The sequence below is a fragment of the Alexandromys fortis genome, unplaced genomic scaffold (genome assembly GCF_014885135.2).
Source record: "Alexandromys fortis isolate MF-2015 unplaced genomic scaffold, M_Fortis_MF-2015_v1.1 scaffold_13, whole genome shotgun sequence".
Classification (NCBI taxonomy): Eukaryota; Metazoa; Chordata; class Mammalia; order Rodentia; family Cricetidae; genus Alexandromys; species Alexandromys fortis.
The window spans coordinates 13,561,676-13,580,349 of NW_026067908.1; the positions used below are offsets into that span (position 1 = coordinate 13,561,676).

The window sequence follows — 18,674 nt, forward strand, 5'->3', positions numbered from 1 at the left end:
CAGGAAGTATAGGCGGGGCAATGACGACCATGCAAAAAGTAGAGGCGTGGCAACGAGAATTATGGGAAGAGGGAAGTTTCAGTCTGCAGTCGTCATCCAGACACATAGATGTGACTGCCTCGCCAAAAAAGGTACCAAGCCACATGGCTAAAACAGACAAGAATTATGGGCTAATATAATTTATAAGAGTTAATAAGAAACCTGAGCTAATAGGCCAATCAGTTTATGATTAATGTAGATCTCTGTGTGATTTCTTTGGGACTGAACAACTGCAGGGCTGGGTGGGACAGAAATCTCAGTCAACACATCACCATCAGCCAAATCCTCCCTGCCACCAGAGCATCGAAGATCAGAATCTTACACACACTAGGAGAGCACTGTGCAGTCAACCTACATGCCCAGCCCCATCGTACTTCCTTAAAAGCCGTAATTATGTACCAACAGGTCATATTTGGTTAGAATGTGATTAAACTATCTCATTCTATGGGCTGGAGAGATGGCTCAGCCGTTAAGAGCATTGCCTGCTCTTCCAAAGGTCCTGAGTTCAATTCCCAGCAACCACATGGTGGCTCACGACCATCTGAAATGAGATCTGATGTCCTCTTCTGGCCTGCAGGCAGACACACAAGACAGAATATTGTATACATAATAAATAAATAAATATTTATTAAAAAAAAAAAAACTATCTCATTCTACAGGGCATGTGGTGTGATTCTGACCACAATGAACTAGTAAGAGGATTTGAGAGATTTGTGATTTTACATGATGTCTATAGTGATATTTTGTTTGTGATCTAACAAATAAAACTTGCCTGAAGATCAGAGTGTGCAGCTAAGCCACTAGTTAGCCATAGAGGCCAGGCAGTGGTAGCACACACCTTTAATCCCAGCTCTTAGAGTCGGGTGGATCTCTGTGAGTTCAAGGCCACCATGGGCTACTTTTGCCTAAACAAGAAACAGAGCTCACACAAAGGTGATCCCAGCACCTGAGGTCACACGCCTTTAATCTCAGCACTAGGGAGGTAGAGACAGGAGTGAAATGGCTGGGTGTTGAGAGGAATATAAGGTGAAGACAGGAGCTCAGATGCAGTTTGAGGATTCAGTCTGAGGATGATGTCTGAGGATTCGTGGAGTCAGGATCGCCCTTTTGGTCTGAGCATTGATAGAGGTAAGAACACTCTAGTGGCAGGTCACTCTGCTTCTCTGATCTTCAGTATTAACGCCTATATCTTACTTTGGGTTTTTATTATTAAAAACAATTAAAATTCATGTTACAGATGTCCGTAATGGCCAGCAAGTATTTATTCTTTCCTGTTCAAGAGAACATATTACTGGCATCAAAACCATCTCCTTACCAACAAACCACTTGCTATTCAAAATAGCAATGTCTGAGACTGAATTTTACTTCAGTGGGCAAATTAAGAATTTCAGTAAGAGGCTACAAAATGCACTTAGAGCTGATTTCCTATGGACTCATCAAATAAAGGACTTGAAACATGGTGGCTGTGTGCTGTCAAATCCAGGAAAGTAAGATTCCTGGGAGTTTTACCTACTGGCTGGGGTTCCTCCGTGGCTATCTGTGTCTGACTTCTGCTATACGGTTGGAATTGAGTTAGATCTCAAATTCACATGAGACCTGAGCATGCTGGAAAACTCACCCTTTGTATAAAACAGGAAAGCTGTACAACATGCCCAAGTGATGGGGAAAGCAGCATGTAGCAGGATGTTTGTGTTATTTCCACACAAAGACAAAAAGTGTGCATTGGGAAATTTCCTAGAAAAACATTTAGGAAGTAATAGTGATTGTTTCCAGAAAACAGAAAAGAGGAATTTAAAAGCTAGCCTTTGGAGGATGAGGTTATAACTCAGTGGAGAACATATGGTCAACATGCATGAGGATTCAATCCCAACATCACAGAAAAATAATAAAATGAAAATTAGCCTAAAACTTTATAGATTCAGGGTGGATTGAATTTTTATTCAAAAACTATGGATTAAGAATGTAGTTCAGGGGGCTGGAGAGATGGCTCAGAGGTTGAGAGCACTGACTGCTCTTCTGGAGGTCCTGGGTTCGATTCCCAGCAACCACATGGTAGCTCACAGCCATCTGTAATGGGATCTGGTGCCCTCTTCTGGCATACACACAGACAGGATATTGTATACATAATAAATAAATAAATAAATAAATAAATAAATAAATAGCAACGCGTATGCCTATAACCCCAGGTCACGGGAGACTGAGGGAAAAAGATCTTGAGTTTGAGGTCAGTCTAGGCATAAAACAGATCTAACCTCAACAAGTAAGTAAAGATATGTAAATAATAAAGTAAAAGTAACAAAAAGATAATGACTAGGGGGGTCTAACAAGAACAAGATATACAGCAAGATAGCAACAACGAAATGGGATCGATAGAGTGGAAATTCTGATTGGTCTTAATAATAAAAAATAATAAAATAATAAAAACTTGGTGTCAGATATAGGGGTTAATGCTGAAAGATCAGAGAAGCAGAGCTGCCAGCCACTAGTTCTTACCTTTACTGAATCCTCAGACCCAAAGGGCAATCCTGTCCCTATGAATCCCTCAGACCGAATGGGATATCCTGTCTCTACAAGTCCTTAGACTGAATGCCTTCTCTAAGAAACCACAGATTGAATTCTAAGCTCCTGTCTCCTCCCGCCTTATACAACTCCCTCCAGCCATATCACCTCTCGTCTCCATCTCCCGAGCGCTGGGATTCAAGGTGTATGCCACCACTGCCTGGCCCCTAACTAGTGTGGCTAGGTCCGCACTCTGATCTTCAGGCAAGTTTTATTTGTTAAATCACAAACAAAATATCACCACAGGATCATCACACTGCAAGGCACACAGTAGTAGTACCTTGTGCTAAGAGAAAGCAGACTAAACCACCTAAGGGGTCTGGAAATGCTATAATATGTACTTCAGAAACCCTTGCACAAGCCAGGCAATGATGGAGCATGCCTTTAATCCCAGTACTTGGGAGACAAAAGCAGGTGGATCTCTGTGAGTTCAAGGCAAGTTTGGTCTACAAAGTGAGTTCCAGAAAGTTCTCTGTGTAACAGTCAAAACTATTATGCAGAGAAACTCTACCTCAAAAATAGAAAAGTTTTAAGAAAAAAATAAAAAGGATCACTTTCACTGTAAAAGAAAAGGGGTGGGTAGAAAAGTGAAAATATATAGTGACCATTTTTGTTCATTTGCTGCAGGTCCCCGACTGGAGGCAGCAGGCACTGTGGCAGCAGACAGCGAACAGCGGGTCCCAAGAGCAGTCAGTCCCAGGCAGGGATGGTGCAGATCCCCAAGTGGTTGCAGCAGGCCACAAGGGGAGACAGACAGATGGGCACACCATGCAGAATGAGGTTGGATTTTATTGAGTGGGTTATGGAAGGAAAGGGGGGGGTGGAGAGAGAGAGAGAGAGAGAGAGAGAGAGAGAGAGAGAGAGAGAGAGAGAGAGAGAGAGAGAGAAACAGAAGGGGGAAGGGGAGAAGTTGGGGAATGTCAGGAGGACCAGGAGTTAGAGGTCAATCTGTTCTATACAGCAAGACCTTGTCTCTAAAATGAACAAACATTTTCATTTTTATAATAATTTCTTGTACAAAAAAACAAAAGAATCTTATTCTAAAAGCCTGGTGAGGATGCAGCCTGCTCTCACAGTTCACTGAAACAGCTCTATGCTGTTTTTAGCCTGGAGTCAGCAGAAAGTGATCAGACTTTAAATCAAGAAGTATTGGATCCATGTCTTAACTGAAGCATTTGGAAGGCTAAGACAAGAGGACTGCTATGGGTCTGAAGGCAACCCAGGGTTGACAGTGAGTTCCAGGCTAGCCTGATCTACAGAGACCCTGTCTCAAAGTATATACATATATACATGCATACAGGCATACACATGTGCACATACAATACAAAAATGCAATGGTGTTCAAACTTTCTGAGCATACACTTGCATCATTAAAAAGATGTTGAGCTGGGGTAGAGTGCTTGCCTTGACACACAAGCCCTGGGTTCAAATAAAAAATGTTGAACACAGATAAGGTTCTTTGCTTTTTAACAATTATAAAAATGTACTGCTTAGGCTGGGGAGAGAGTTCAGTGGATAAAGTGATGCATAAAATGTAAGGACAAAGATCAGATCCCTAGCAGCAATACAAATGCAGGGCAGCTGTGAAAGTTCACTGTAATCCCAGCACATGGGTGACAAAGATAGGGTATCCCCCAGGACAAGATAACTAAAGCCTGTAGACTAACCAAATCAGCCAGTTCCAGGTAAGATGAGAAACCTGGCCTCAGTTTAAAGTGGGAAGCAATCAAGAGACATCTGATGTCAACCTCTGACCTCTACATATATGTAGCACTTGCATACATGTGACTTATATGCCTGTAGGTACACCACACACATAAAATAAATTTAAAAAATAAAAATAAATACTACTTCCCTATTTGCAGTATTTATATGTATTATATATTATACAATATATATTCTAAATATACATATTTCTATAATACAAAATACAAATACAAAATAAAGATTTCAAAAAGGATAAAAATTAACAATTAAAGTTGACTATCGGGACTGGGAAGGTGGCTCAGCAGTTAAACGTGCTTACTACTCTTGCAGAGCACCAGAGTTTGATTCTCAGAGCTGCAGCTCACACCAGGCTGCACACAAACACCTGCAACTCCAGCTCAAGGAGGATCTAAATGCCCTCTTCTGGTCACTGCAGGCAACTGCACTCACACACGTAGAAACATGCATACACATAAATAAATCTTTAAAAAAATTAATTGTAGGAGTTCTTTGGTAGAGTTTTTGGGGTCGCTTATGTATACTATAATATCATCTGCAAATAACGAAAGCTTAACTTCTTCCTTTCCAATACGAATCCCCTTGATCCCCTTATGTTGTCTTATTGCTATTGCTAGAACTTCAAGCACTATATTGAAGAGGTATGGAGAGAGCGGACATCCTTGTCGTGTTCCTGATTTTAGTGGGATGGCTTTGAGTTTTTCAAGAGCTAGTTCCAGGACAGGCTCCAAAACCACAGAGAAACCCTGTCTCGAAAAACAAAACAAAAAAAAAAATTAATTGTATTATCATCTTCCTCCAAGTGGATAAAATTGGAGACATCTTGGAAACTATGGTAACAGATGAGCTCAGTGAGGGTTAGGTAAAAAGCGGCTGACACAGGAGGCCTAGGAAATTACTACAGTTCTGAGGCTGCAGTGAGGGCTCCACAGTTAAAAGCATTCACTGCTCTTGCAGATCACCCAGATTTTGTTCCCAGGCCCCACTAGTGGCTCATAACCAACCATAACTCCAGTTCCAGGGACACCTACGCCCACAGGCACCAGGCACACACATAGTGTGAATAATTAAATAAATATTTAAATGAAAAGAACAACTCCATGTTTCGGGCAATAGCTAGGGAAGGGAACTAAAACTCAAAAAGTACATAGTAAACACAGGAAAAAACACAAGCATAAGAGTCAAACATATCTGACCTCTTAGGAAGAAAATTAACAGCCACCACTTAATATTACCAAGGAACTAGCTTCAACTCTCAGCACCTCCAAAAAGAAAAAAACAAAACATAGTTATGAAACTGGCTTAACTGTCAACTTGACACAACCGAGTCACCTGGAAGAACATCAATGAGGGATTGCCTACATTGGGCTGGCCTGTGGGTGTGTCTGTGAGGGATTGTTTTAACTGAGGCAGGAAGCCCTAGCTCGCTGTGGGTAGTACCACTCCCTAGGCAGGGGGACTTGAAGAAGAGTGAAGAAAGCTAGCTGAGCAGAGGCAAGGAAGTAAAGATGCATGCTTCTCTCTCTGTTCTTCATCGTGGATATGATGTGACCGTTTCCAGTTCCTGCCTTGACTTCCCTCCAATAATGGACATTGTGCCTGGGATTATAAAATGAATACACCTTTTCTCCACTAAGATATTTTGCTACAGTAACAGAAAGGAAACTAGAGCACTGGGCTTGTAGTTGGAACATGTTTAAACTGAGTACAATTTGCCACAGATAGGGTATCTACAACTGGCATAGTAGGACACGGTATTAGAGAATCCCAACAGGTATTAGAGAATCCCAACAGGGCCGGGGAGATGGCTCAATGGGTAAAGCACTCTAAAGAAGCATGAGAGTAGAATTTGGATTTCCAGCTCACAATTCAAAGCCTCATAGATATGGAAGCCACCTGCAATTCCAGAACTTACAAAGGCAGAGACAGGGAACCCCCTAGATAAGCTAGCAGGCTAGACTAGCCTAATTGGTGAGCTCTGGGCTCAGAGAGAGCTACTGCCTCGTTAAATAAAGTGGAGACCAACCAATGAAGAGACCCAATGTCAATTTCAGGTCTCCACATGCATGCCATAGATTCACATACTTATGAGCAGGCATACATGCACGCATACATCACACAGTTGTAGTGTGATATTTCATTTGTATTTTAATAAATAAAGTTTGCCTGAAGCTCAGAGAGTAAAACAACCCCACTGGTCAGCCTTACAGACTAGGCAGTGGTGACACACACCTTTCATCCCAGTTACCACACTAGTTTGCCATAGAAACCACATGGTAATGGTGCACGCCTTTGATCCTGGCCCTAGAGAGAAATAGAAAAGGGGAGAAGACAGCTCTCAGACACAGTCTCATTCTGAGATTTCTGGAGGCAGGACTGCCATTTTCAGACTGAATAGAGGTAAGAGCCAGTGGTTGGCTGTTTTGCTTTTCTGACCTTCAGGTTGAACCCCAATTTCTGTCTCTGAGTTTTTATTAATCGTGCTACACATAGTCATATACACGTCACACACCCACACACCAAAAAACATACACAGAAAACAAAAAGTTTATTATGCTCAGCAGCTGCTATTCACCAAACAAGAGAGACTAGGCCATGAACTTCTCCTATCAACTGTAGGTTTGACTGAAGAAAATTATAATATTGTGGCTTTTTAAAAATCCATGTCCTATGCCAATACTAACTGATAAAATAGTTGTGGGGAAAATATGACTCAGAAAAAGAAATCAAATTTAATTTAAATTTCTGGTTGCAGGAAATTTACTGGAGGAAAAAAAATCTGTTAACTCCTCGGATCACGAATCCAAACAACCAGATGTCATGGTGAACAACTTCAACCCCAGCACTCTCAGGAGGCAGAGGCAGCCTGGTCTACTTATGAAGTTCTAGATCAGACTGGGGCTACACAGTAAGACCCTATATCAGTGGGGGGGAGGGGTCCAAGACAAATTAAGGACACAAAGAAACATACTTTACAGACTTTCAGTAGTTCGTGAGAATTTAACTCTCTCCTAACAAACATCTGGTAATCTATTTGAAAATTTGTAAAATAAGGTCACTGGTCATCCTGATGGAAAAGCACAGGCACTCATTGAAGTGCACGTGTGAACTGGATCACTACAACTGGGTGGTTCATAACTCCAGAGCTAGCTCACTGAAACAGGAAGCTTGAAAACTCCATGAGCTTAATATTAAGCGTAAAGTCATGATGAAGTTATTTAAAAACTGAAGTCCATGAACAGTTTTAACTAAGTTTCCTTCAAGGTCCAAGTTCAGGATTTGTCCATTTTCGTTTGTCCTCAAAGATCAACATTTACTGGGTACTCATTAAATAACAGAATTCAAACCAAAGAGTGGTGGTGGCTGCCACCAGGACTCTAACTAACTGTATCAGCTGCTGTGCAATACAAACCAAGTGTTACATTCCATTAACTGGCCTGGGTGGAGACTTAACATTCCAGCTGGGCAATACAATCACCTGGCTCAGTGACCAGCCTCAAGAAAGCTTGATAGTCCTTGAGCCTTTTTAAGGAGATAGGAGGAATAATTATCCCCTAATGCCAGAAGCTCTCTAAGGTCGGCCCTCCCAAATCCTGACTCAGAAAGGCTTAATGCTTCCTTATCCCTCCCTGCTTCTCCCATTGGATGCTGGCCAGAGCCTAAGAACACCTTTTCTGTTATTCTGGGCTTCTTGCTCTTTCTCTGGAGCCCCTCCCTTTTTTGTGGTGAGACTGTGTGGCTGACCTCCATGACTCACTGAAATGGAATGAATTTTTCTCCTCCTCTCCTCTATCTGCCTCCTCTGGGCAGCTGCCTAGATTTACAGTTGGTCCTCCTTGGGGTTTTTCTTCTAAACTAATAAAATTGTTCTCAAGCTTCCTTTTGAGTCCATTCGTAAATTCTTTCAATAACAATACTAAGAACTCCAAGAAAGGAGCATACTAATTTCCCTGGTAACAGGTAGCAACTCCACCAGGATTCTTTTCCGGCAACACAAGTCAGGTTTCCTACAAATGCCTAGTGAAGGCTTTCCTAAACCAACTGAATATATTTTAAAATTGTATATATCTCCACTGTCAAAACACCACATCCCTAGAATGTAAAAGACAATTCTAGAATGAGGCTAGATGCTAAAGCTACATGTAATGTTTTAAGTTAACCTGAAAGAACATGTTTGGAAATATTGAAACTCAAGTTAAAAAATACCATGAGAAAATCAAGTTAGTTCTTCAGAATAGTTCAGCTGGCAAAATATGAATTTTATCATTGTAACATTCAGGTGCATCAATTCCTGTCACTACTTCCTCTGTGATTTGGTTGATTTTGTATAAGTGAGACTATTCTGTTATACTTGTATGGTTCTGTTGGTGACAGTTTTCCCCTACAAGCAACAGCAACAAATCTGACCAATTTTCACACTTAATAAGTCTCTGATAGTGTTCTTAATGGATGCTGCAATCACAGTCCTCCAGTAAAAAGATCTGAATGTTCAGACTCCAGGAACAATTAGCTCCTGCCTCAATGTTGGTCTATTTCCTCCATATGCAGGCTGTGCCCTCACAAGTCTCCAAGAACTATGGTCATACTATTTTTTGGAATTCAAAGCAAATTGACAAGGAAGGCCAGTCTACTAGGTTTTGGATGTCCTACCCACCAAAGCTCATTCTCATTTTTCCAACAAACACTCCCCTGCTGTTGGGCACATAGTTTGCACCTATTGATTCAAACATTTGTAGGCTGATATGAATGGATTACTGATAGGTTCAGGCTGAACTAGATTACACTGAGTTCCAGGTCAGCCTGGATAACATTATCTAACCCCTCTCTGTCTCTGTCTCTGTCTCTCTCTCATTTTGGAACTAGCTCTTGTAGACCAGGCTGGCCTGGACCTCACAGAAATCCTCCTGTCTTTGCCTCCCAAGTGATGGGATTAAAGACATGCGCCACCACTGCCCAGCTCTAACTGATGTTCTGAATGTCTTATCTGTATTTCATAAGTCCTTAAAACAAAAGGGTGCAATGCTATTGAAAAACATGAAAACAAGGAGGAAGCATAGATGCCACTGAGGAGAATTAATTAACTTCATGGGGGAGGGGACTATCAAATGTTCAAGACTTTCGTGGTAAATAACTAAAAATAAAAAATTTCAAACTAAACTAGCCAAGCACATTCATTTATCTCCCTTTTGAGAATAAAAATAATTCAGAAAAGATTTTTTTTTCTTGGTTTTTCTTTACAGGGTTTTTCTGTGTAGCCCTGGCTGTCCTGGAACTCACTCTGGAGATAAAGCTGACCTCAAATACACAGAGATCCACCTGCCTCCCAAGTACTGGGATAAAAGGCATGTGCCACCACTGCCTAGTGCATCAAAAAATCTTTTTAAATATCTAATTGTTGAGAGGACAAAATAAAATACAGCATTTGGCCTAGCACATGGCACATACTCAACAAACAGCCAACAAACAATGGGTATTATTGCTAACATCTCTTTTCAATCAAAATTACATGATATTTTGTAATTTCAAAGAAGTCAATATGTCATCTGTGGTTTTGCTATGTAATCAATACTGATTGAACAATTAAACTTTTCATCAGTGCAACTAATACAAAACAAGAGATCAAGGAAAGGCCTTGGGGTTTTGTTTTTGCTTTGGATTTTGTTGTTGTTGCTGTTTTTTTTGTTGTTGCTTTTTGATTGGTTGGTTTTTCGAGACAGGGTCTCTCTGCAGTTTTGGAGCCAGTCTAGCTTCGAACTCAGAGATCCAGCTGCCTCTGCCTCCTAAGTGCTGGGATTAAAGGAGTGCACCACCACTCCCCCAGCACTCACTCACTCTATCTATCTATCTATCTATCTATCTATCTATCTATCTATCTATCTATTTTGGTGGTTTTTGAGACAGAATCTCAGTAAGAAACCCTGGCTGACCCAGAACTTGCTATATATCAGACTAGCCTGGAACTCATAGAGATTCTCCTGCCTCTGCCTTCCATAGGCTGGGATTAAAGGTATGCACTATCAATGTAAAAGAAAAATTAGTACACTGTATCTAGGGTAAACATTAAAATGTAATAGTTGTTTGCTGGAGGTACTTAGATCTTCAAGAAATCATTGTAGAAAACAGTGATTGTTTTCTTTGACTTACAGAGTTGTTTATAGGTCTTTGCCCTAACTTTGGTCACAAGGCAATCCTGGCACACCAGAAACAACCTGCATTATTGGGTCCTGCAAACAGTGCACAATAAGGACTGAAGTCGCAGGGGCGTGATGTTTTCCTTTACAAAACATAGATTAGATCGGGGCTTTGGGATGAGGAAATTGCTTTACCCACAATATAACAGTCAATAAGTATGCTTCAGCATGACCGTTTGAGTTCAGTTCATCGGGACTGCTCCTCCCAGATGCTTCCAAGCCTGAATTACCCTCTTTCTTTGATTGTCCCTCTTAACTCTGAATACCCAACACCACCAAGTCAGTTTAAAGCCTTTAAACAGCATGATGGTACACGTCTATAATCCCACATTGCCATAGGCAAGAGGAGGTGAGTTTAAGACCACTGTCTCAAACACAAGTCAATTTATATTGGTGTGTTAATGCCTTATGACATCATTCCCCCTGATGGGCAAATACATATGCAATCCTTATCTAGTGTCTTCTCATAGAATGTGAGCCACAAATGTAATTTTAAAATTTCTGCCAAGAGCTAGAGAGATGACTGAACAGTTAAGTGTGTACACTGCTTACAGAGGATCCAAATTCAGTCCCTAACACCCATATCAGGGCACTAACCTAGCCTCCTCCACAGGCACTTGCATTCACTTGCACAAAACCACACATACACGTAATTTAAAAATAATAAAAATAGTCAGGCAGTAGTGGCACAAATCTTTAACCCCAGAGGAGGCAGAGGCCAGTCAACATGGTCAACAAAGTGAGTAGCCAAGGCTACACAGAGAAATCTGTCTCAAAAAAAAACAAAACAGAACAAAAAAAAATTAAAAAAAGTTTTAAAAAGTATTTGACAGTATATATAAAGACAAAATTAACTTTAATATGTATTTTACTTAATCCAGTATATACAAAGCATCCTTTAAATATGCACATAATGTAAAAATAAGATATTTAACATTTTTTTACATTATCTTCAGAATCTAGTGTGCATTTCACTTAGTCCCAAAGAATTCCATTTCAGCAATTTTCTGTGTCCACAACAAAGTCCCGACCGAGACCTTTTTCAGAAAAATCTTTGCAATGTTTTTAGCAGACATTTGCTTCTCAGATCAGTCTCTGACTAGCCAGGTAAGAATGCTGCCAGGCTTGAGTTCCTCCTGATTGCATCTGAGCAGAGACCAAAGTGGGAGAAAAATGACCTGTTGCTACAAGACACATTCTAAACTGCTTCCTTTCACCTCGCCAATTCTCAGTGAGCAGATCATCTCCAAAGGGGGGGACCAGCACAAATCACGTATCAAAAGCCGTAAGAGGGACCCATACTAGGTCATCAGGACCCGTGTGTTCACCTCACTAAAAAGGTATTATTGGCTGGTAGAGAAAGTGCCCAGTATGTGCAAGGCCCTGAGTTTCCGACCTAGTACCAATAAGTACAAATGAAGCAAGGTACTAGCAAGCACTAAATTTCCTTCCAGTTGCAACAGATTCTACACTGGGGGCTCTAAAAGACGTCCAAATCTATACAAAAATCCCAAATTAAGAAAAAAAATTCAAAGTAGCAATGGCTATGTGATCTCAAATATTAAGGTAGAATAGCCCTGTTTTCTCTAGAAACTTAACTCTCCTACCAAGATGAGCAAAGACTTCTGCAAACTCAGTCCTTTGGTCACCTCCCCAAGCTAATGCATTCTTGTTAAACTTTAACAAAGCAGGGAAGCTCAGACTACTTGGCTGCTTGATGTGAAAATAATTATTAAGCCCTTTTGTAAGGAATGGGAAACAGTGGGCTACTGTCTCAAAACCCAAAGTTTTAAAAGTAAACTCGTTATAGGAAAACACCGATATTTCTATCTTTAAAAATACAAAGTGAGCCAGGCGGTGGTGGAGCACACCTTTAATGTCAGCACTTGGAAGGCAGAGGCAGGAGAATCTTCGTGAGTTTTGAGCACAGCCTGGGCTACAGAGAGTTCCAGGACAGTCAGGGATATACAGAGAAACAGAATGAAAGAAGAGTCGTGTGATGTATTGCATTTTTCTCAACACTGAAATGAGTTGCTGGTTGCTGGTAGCTCCCTTTTTCTTCTGAAGTTCTCTAACGATTTCAGACAGGCATACAAGGCACGTCAGTCACTTCCACACACAAACCCTCTCTCATCCTCCTCAGCCCACCTCCTTCACAGCAAGTCCCCCTCCTGTTTTCACGTCCATTTTTGGTTTTGTCCCCTCTTTGAAATTTCTCATTTTCCCGACAATGAATCTATGTTAACTTCATACGAGCATAATAGTTGCAGACGGAACTCAGGGCGGGGGCGCCTACTTATAAGGTACGTGTGTTGTCCCAGATGCAGTCCTCTCGCCGCTGAAACAAGGCTGATCCGGAACTGGAGATTATTAAGACTAGATTCCATGCGAGTGACAACTTCGGACGACTCAACCTTAGAGCAAATCATTCTTCTGAAATGACACCAGTAACAGCATCTAAACTAGTATGGGCAATCGCTTAGCCATCAGTTTACAAATTCAAGCACTGAAAAAATCCTCCACATCTGTATTAACTTTCAAATTACCTTAATTTTCAATAGTCTTTTATTAAGGCCGTTAGGGCCCGAGAAACAGCAAAAGATCATGGCTTTCCATTTTCTATTTCTGCAAAGTAAACAGATTCCAGGTTTTTCCCGCCTCTCCCTAGTTTTCCCTAGAAATGGTGAATCTGAAGTCAGCGCCTGGAACGTGGTCTAGCAGTTTGAAAGACAGACATCATTCTGGGTCTCAGGCTTCTTCATCCAAGACACACTGGTCAAGCACCTACCCACGGGGAGGCCAGGGGAGGCCATAGGTCAGTGCGGGTGAGAGGCAAGCTAAAGAAATCAGGCCCAGCAAGGTGTGGCCTCTGAACCACGGTGACAAACCAGTCAACAAGGAATCCCAATGCCATAAGAGCCCACAGAAGACAAAATGCAAGCAGACACTCCAGGACAAGATTCGGACTTCGGGGAGGGCAGGGGCATTCGAAAGATGGCAAAGATCTGGAAATGGTTTCCACTAGCCAGGAATCCAGTAACTTTCCCAAAGTCTGAGTCACCTCCCCCAGTTACTCCTAGAGAAGCCCGAGGGGTGCGAGGACACCCCCGAGGCCAGCTCAGCCCTCCGCTCCCTCCCACCGTCTGCGGGGAGGCTCCGCCCCGCTCCGAGGCCGCGGGCGCCAGATCCGCGAGCACCCGCGACCGCTGAGCTCCCAGGCCCCGCGGCCTGGAAGTCGGCGCCGGGCGGAGGAGCAGAGCGGCGCGCGGGGGTCGCCTTGGGGCCTGCGAGTCGCCCGGGGCACCGTCCGCAGCCTCGGGCCACGGCTCCCTCGAGGCCCCCGCTCAAGCGTTACCTGGTCAGGCGACAGCACTGTGGGAGCCCCGGGGCTGCGCGGGCGCCGCCGCCCCACCTGGCGGAAGTGCAGCGGCTGGCCTCACCTGGGCGGAAGTGCAGCGGCCTCCTCACCTGGGCGGAAGTGCAGCGGCGGCCTCCTCACCTGGTCCGCTCTCGCTCTCAGCCGGGGCTGGGCTGGGCGGAACGGGGCGGGGCGAGCGGGGCTGCCGAGCGTGGAGAGGAGGCGTGGGGCCGTGCGGGCAGGTGCGGAGGTGCGGGGCCACCGGCGCTGGCCCGAGACCGAGACCCTAAACAAGACACCGAAGGGCGGAATCCATGCAACCTCTGGGTCAAGTCCACTTAGCCCCTAGCCCTATGTCCCTTGGTTCCTGTCTTCTTGTGGCCCTTAGGTTTTCTAGATGTGCTGACTGCACGTAAAGTTTCATAAATGTCGATCTCTGTGTCCCATCATCATAAGTGTAATTATGTGGTTTTTTTTTAAATTTAGAATTTTGACGATAAGCTTCTGCTTTATCGAATACAGCCCACTCAATGCTAAAGAGATAACCATCAAGTATCTTACTGAATAAATGAACTATTAAGCATTGTGATTGACGGGATGCTAGATAAAAGGCTATCCTCGAAAGATGAATACATATAAACAACTACGACATGAGGACGTTTGCTGGTTAAGTGTTTGATAGTTTATGACTGCGTGCTTATCTTAAAGGAGATGACATTTGTTCGGCCTCGTAAGAAGGTGTCCGGTTTGTTCCTAATGTAAGGAATAAAGTGTCCGTTTCACTTGTCCTAGTCAACATCCTATTGAAAACCTCAACCAGAGCTGTAGACAAGGAGTGAACAACGGATAGTGCTCCGTGGAATCCCAGCACTCTGGAGTTTCATGTAGTATTGTTCAAGTCACAGAATAAAAAAAAAAAAAAAAAAAAAAAAAAAAAGTACGAAAAGAAAAAATGGGCACACTAATGGAAAAGAAGCAAGAGCGAAATCTCATTTGTAGACGTCATCATTTTAAAGGTAAACAAACCTGTGAAGTGGAAGGATACAAAATCAACAGACCAAAATCAAGAATGGGTGGGCGAGTGGGTAAAGGTGCTTACTGCCCAAGCCTGACCACCTGCATTCAAGTTCTGCCGCGGGAGCCCATATGGTAAAAGGGTCAAACCAACAGCAGCAGGTTGTTTTCTGACCTTCATACACCCCCAATCCCAATAGACCATGGGTCATGTCCTCTCACACACAAAAATGTAAAAAAGAAAAGAAAGGAAAAGCACACACTGTCATCCCAGCGTTCCTGTAGTTAAACAAGAGGATTTCCATGAGCTCAAAGTCAGCCTAAGCTACAGAGTGAACTCAGGCCAGAATGGACTACTGAAACACATAGTGAGACTGATCTTGTCTCAAAAATAAATGAATGAAACTTTAAACGTCAACAGCTTTTTTTTTTTTTTTTTGTTTTTTCGAGACAGGGTTTCTCTGTGGTTTTGGAGCCTGTCCTGGAACTAGCTCTTGTAGACCAAGCTGGTCTCGAACTCACAGAGATCCGCCTGCCTCTGCCTCCCGAGTGCTGGGATTAAAGGCGTGCGCCACACAGCTTTTTTGATAACAAATAATGGACTTGCTGAGAATGAAATCGAGAAACCCACCCCATCCACAATAGCAAAAACAAATACATGAAAAAACACAACCTGGTATTAGTTGCCTACTTGTGCTGGCTAGTTGTATGTCAGGAGGACAGTTATCCGACAGGTGGAATCCTCAACTGAGAAGTTGCCTCCATGAGTCAGCTGTAGGGTATTTTCTTAATTAGTGATGGATCAGGAGAGGGCCCAGCTCATGATGAATGGTGCCATCCCTGGGCTGGTGGTCCTGTGTTCTTTAAGAAAGCTGACTGAGCAAGTGATGAAGAGCAAGCCAGTAACTGGCACTCCTCCATGGCTTCTGCATCAGCTCCTGCCTCCAGGTTCCTGCCTGTTTGAGTTCCTGATGTGACTTCCTTCAATAATGAAGTGTAGAATTGTAAGCAAAGTAAACCCTTTCCTCCCCAACTTGCTTTGGGTCATGGTGTTACCCTCAAAGCAAAAGGAACCCCATACCAGAAATGGATTATTGCTGTTACAGACCTGACCATGTTATTTCAGGAAAAGAGTTCATGTTCAAGTTCTGACCATGGAAGAACTTTGGAACTTGGGGGGGGGGGGAGAGCCACTCAATGTTTAACGCTTTGGTAAGCTATTCTATAGGAGCTTGGAAGATAACAATGTCGAGGGCAATGCTGAAGGTGGAGGAGGCCTGGCTTGTGAAGTTTCAGAAAAGGTTTAATGACTGTCAGGGGCCATGGTTCTAATTAGTTGAGGCTGAAGAATCAGCAGTGATTAACAAGATACCAGAACTGTTAAAACTGAAATCTTTGCATCTGGGATACTAGATCCTGGTTGACTGGAGCTGAGAAATTAGCAGTGATTAAGGGACCCGCAGGGGGGGCTGGAGAGACGGCTCAGTGATTAAGAGCACTGACTGCTCTTCCAGAGGACTCAGGTTCAATTCCCAGCACCCGCGTGACAACTAACAACTGTAACTCCAAATCTAACACTCACACAGACATGCTGGAATAATTCCTTTCTGCACTATAAAGGTTTGTCACTCAAATTGGCTTAATAAAATGCTGATTGGCAAGTAGCCAATGAGGAAGTATAGGCAAGGCTATCAAACTAAGGATGGTGGGATGATGGCCGGAGAAGAGTGGAGGCAGAAAGTTGCCGACAAACGCAGAGAAGAAGCAAGATGAGAATGCCGTACTGAGAAATGCTACCAAGCCATGTGACAAAGCATAAATAAGGTAATTTAAGTGTAAGAGTTAGCTGGTAATAAGCCTGAGCTATCAGCCGAGCATTTATAAGTAATAGTAAGCCTCAGTGTGTTTATTTGAGAGTGGCTACGGGACAGGAAACATCCACTTACACAGACATACAGGCAGCTAAAACACCAATGCACATAAAATAAAAATAAATTAAAAAGGAAAAAAAAAAAAGACCAGCATCATTAAGGGGAAGTCTTCAGCGAAGTATTTTTGAGAGTCAGCACACAGAAGCTGTGTTCCAGAGGTGGCCAAGGTTGTACCTCAAAACCTGGCAGCTGGACTTCAGAGTGCAAGAGTCACCCAGGTGGTACTAGTTTTGAAGATATGAAGGAGTACTGGAGAGCAGCTGAGGCTAGGCACTGGGAGAGGCCAAGAGAGGGCATCAGTGAAGACACAGCCTCTGTGGCAGTTGAAGACCCAGAAGTGAGTGGTCATGAAGAGAAGTTGAGGCCTGACACCATAAAGAGAGCCTTTGAGAGAGTATTGGCGAAAGTACAGCCTAGATACAGCAGAAGGCCCCAGCATTTTGAAGATGCCAGGACCATGGGATGGTCACCAAGAACGCAGCAGCAGAAGAACAAGCTGTGTCTGCTACAGAGGGCGGAGCCAGAGAACTGATCAAGCCCTTTGAAGGGGACCAGAAGATCGTGAATGAACCCGACATTGGACATTGAGTCATTTGTACTGATTGGAGTTAGGTTTTGCTTTGTTTAGATTGTGGCTGCGTTTTGGTTTTTCCTTCTTGAAAGGTGTATTTAACTTATTTTATAGGCGCCCACAGTTGTGAGACTAAATTTTTAAAAGAGATTTCAGGTTTTAAAAGAGACTTTGGATTTTTAATGAGTTTGAATTTTAAAGTGTTTGAATTTGTAAAGACTGGGAATTTTTTTATTAAAGTTTTATTTATTTATTATGTATACAGTATTCTGCCTGCATGTATCCCTGCAGGCCAGAAGAGGGCAACAAATCTCACTGCAGATGGTTGTGAGCCACCATGTGGTTGCTGGGAATTGAACTCAGGACCTATGGAAGAGCAGGCAGAGCTCTTAACCACTGAGCCATCTCTCCAGCCCCAAGACTGGGAATTTTTAAGTTTGTAAGCTATTTTATGTTGTGGTGTTATTAATATGTGATCTTGAAGGTGAGCAAGAAAGGAAAGGTTAAGCCTAACAATGTTTCTGTGTCAAGTTGACAAGGAGTCAAGACACTACTGCTGTAATGTTGTTTTATCTAAGATGTTCTATTTACCAATAATGAGTCAGGAATTGGGTATTGGGGGGGGGGGACCTGCTAGATCACAGATGCTGAGAAGCAACCAGATGGCCCTCCTTTTTGGCCAGAGACCAAGCAAAAGAGTGTCTCTCCTCCCATCCCAAACCAAAAAGGCCCCAAATCTCTAAATCCTCCCTACTCCCTCCTGTTTGTCTCTCTATCCGTCTTCCTAGTTCTCCATACTCTCTTCAGCTAATTCTTGTCAACTAGTCAAGGTTAATTTTATTAATACAGTCTCAGAGTTTCACAGTGTGAATCAAATACCCTGTGACACTAATAAAATTCTCTGACCCAACAATTGACAGGAGGCAGATGTAGGAAAATCTCTACGAATTCAAGACTAACCTGGTCTCTGTAGGGGGTTCCAATCCAGCCAGAGCTACATAGTGAAACCCTGGTGTTTCTTTGTTTGTTTAAAAACAATGTAAGTGAGAGTTTATTTGGTTCATAATTCTCAGTTACACCTTATCAATGTGGGTTGAAGGTGGCAGGAACATAAAACAGCTCATCACATTCCATTCAGTCAAGAAACAGCAAAGGCTTTTATACAGTTCCGAACCCTCTGTTTAGGGGATGGCACCACCCGCAGTGTGCTGATTATCCCCACTTCACCGTAATCAAGGTCGTCCCACACAACAAAACAAAGCAAAACAAAAACAAACAAAAAAGCC

General features: G+C 42.8%; 1 protein-coding gene across 1 annotated transcript in view; it reads right to left on the reverse strand.

The window, feature by feature from the left end:
- Positions 1-14,009, reverse strand: part of Patj (PATJ crumbs cell polarity complex component) — a 305,836-nt gene extending 291,827 nt beyond the window's left edge. Inside the window, exon 1 of the mRNA XM_050136448.1 lies at positions 13,870-14,009. The gene's annotated coding sequence lies outside the window, so the exon portion shown is untranslated. The remainder of the gene's footprint in view (positions 1-13,869) is intronic.
- Positions 14,010-18,674: the final 4,665 nt, after the last annotated feature.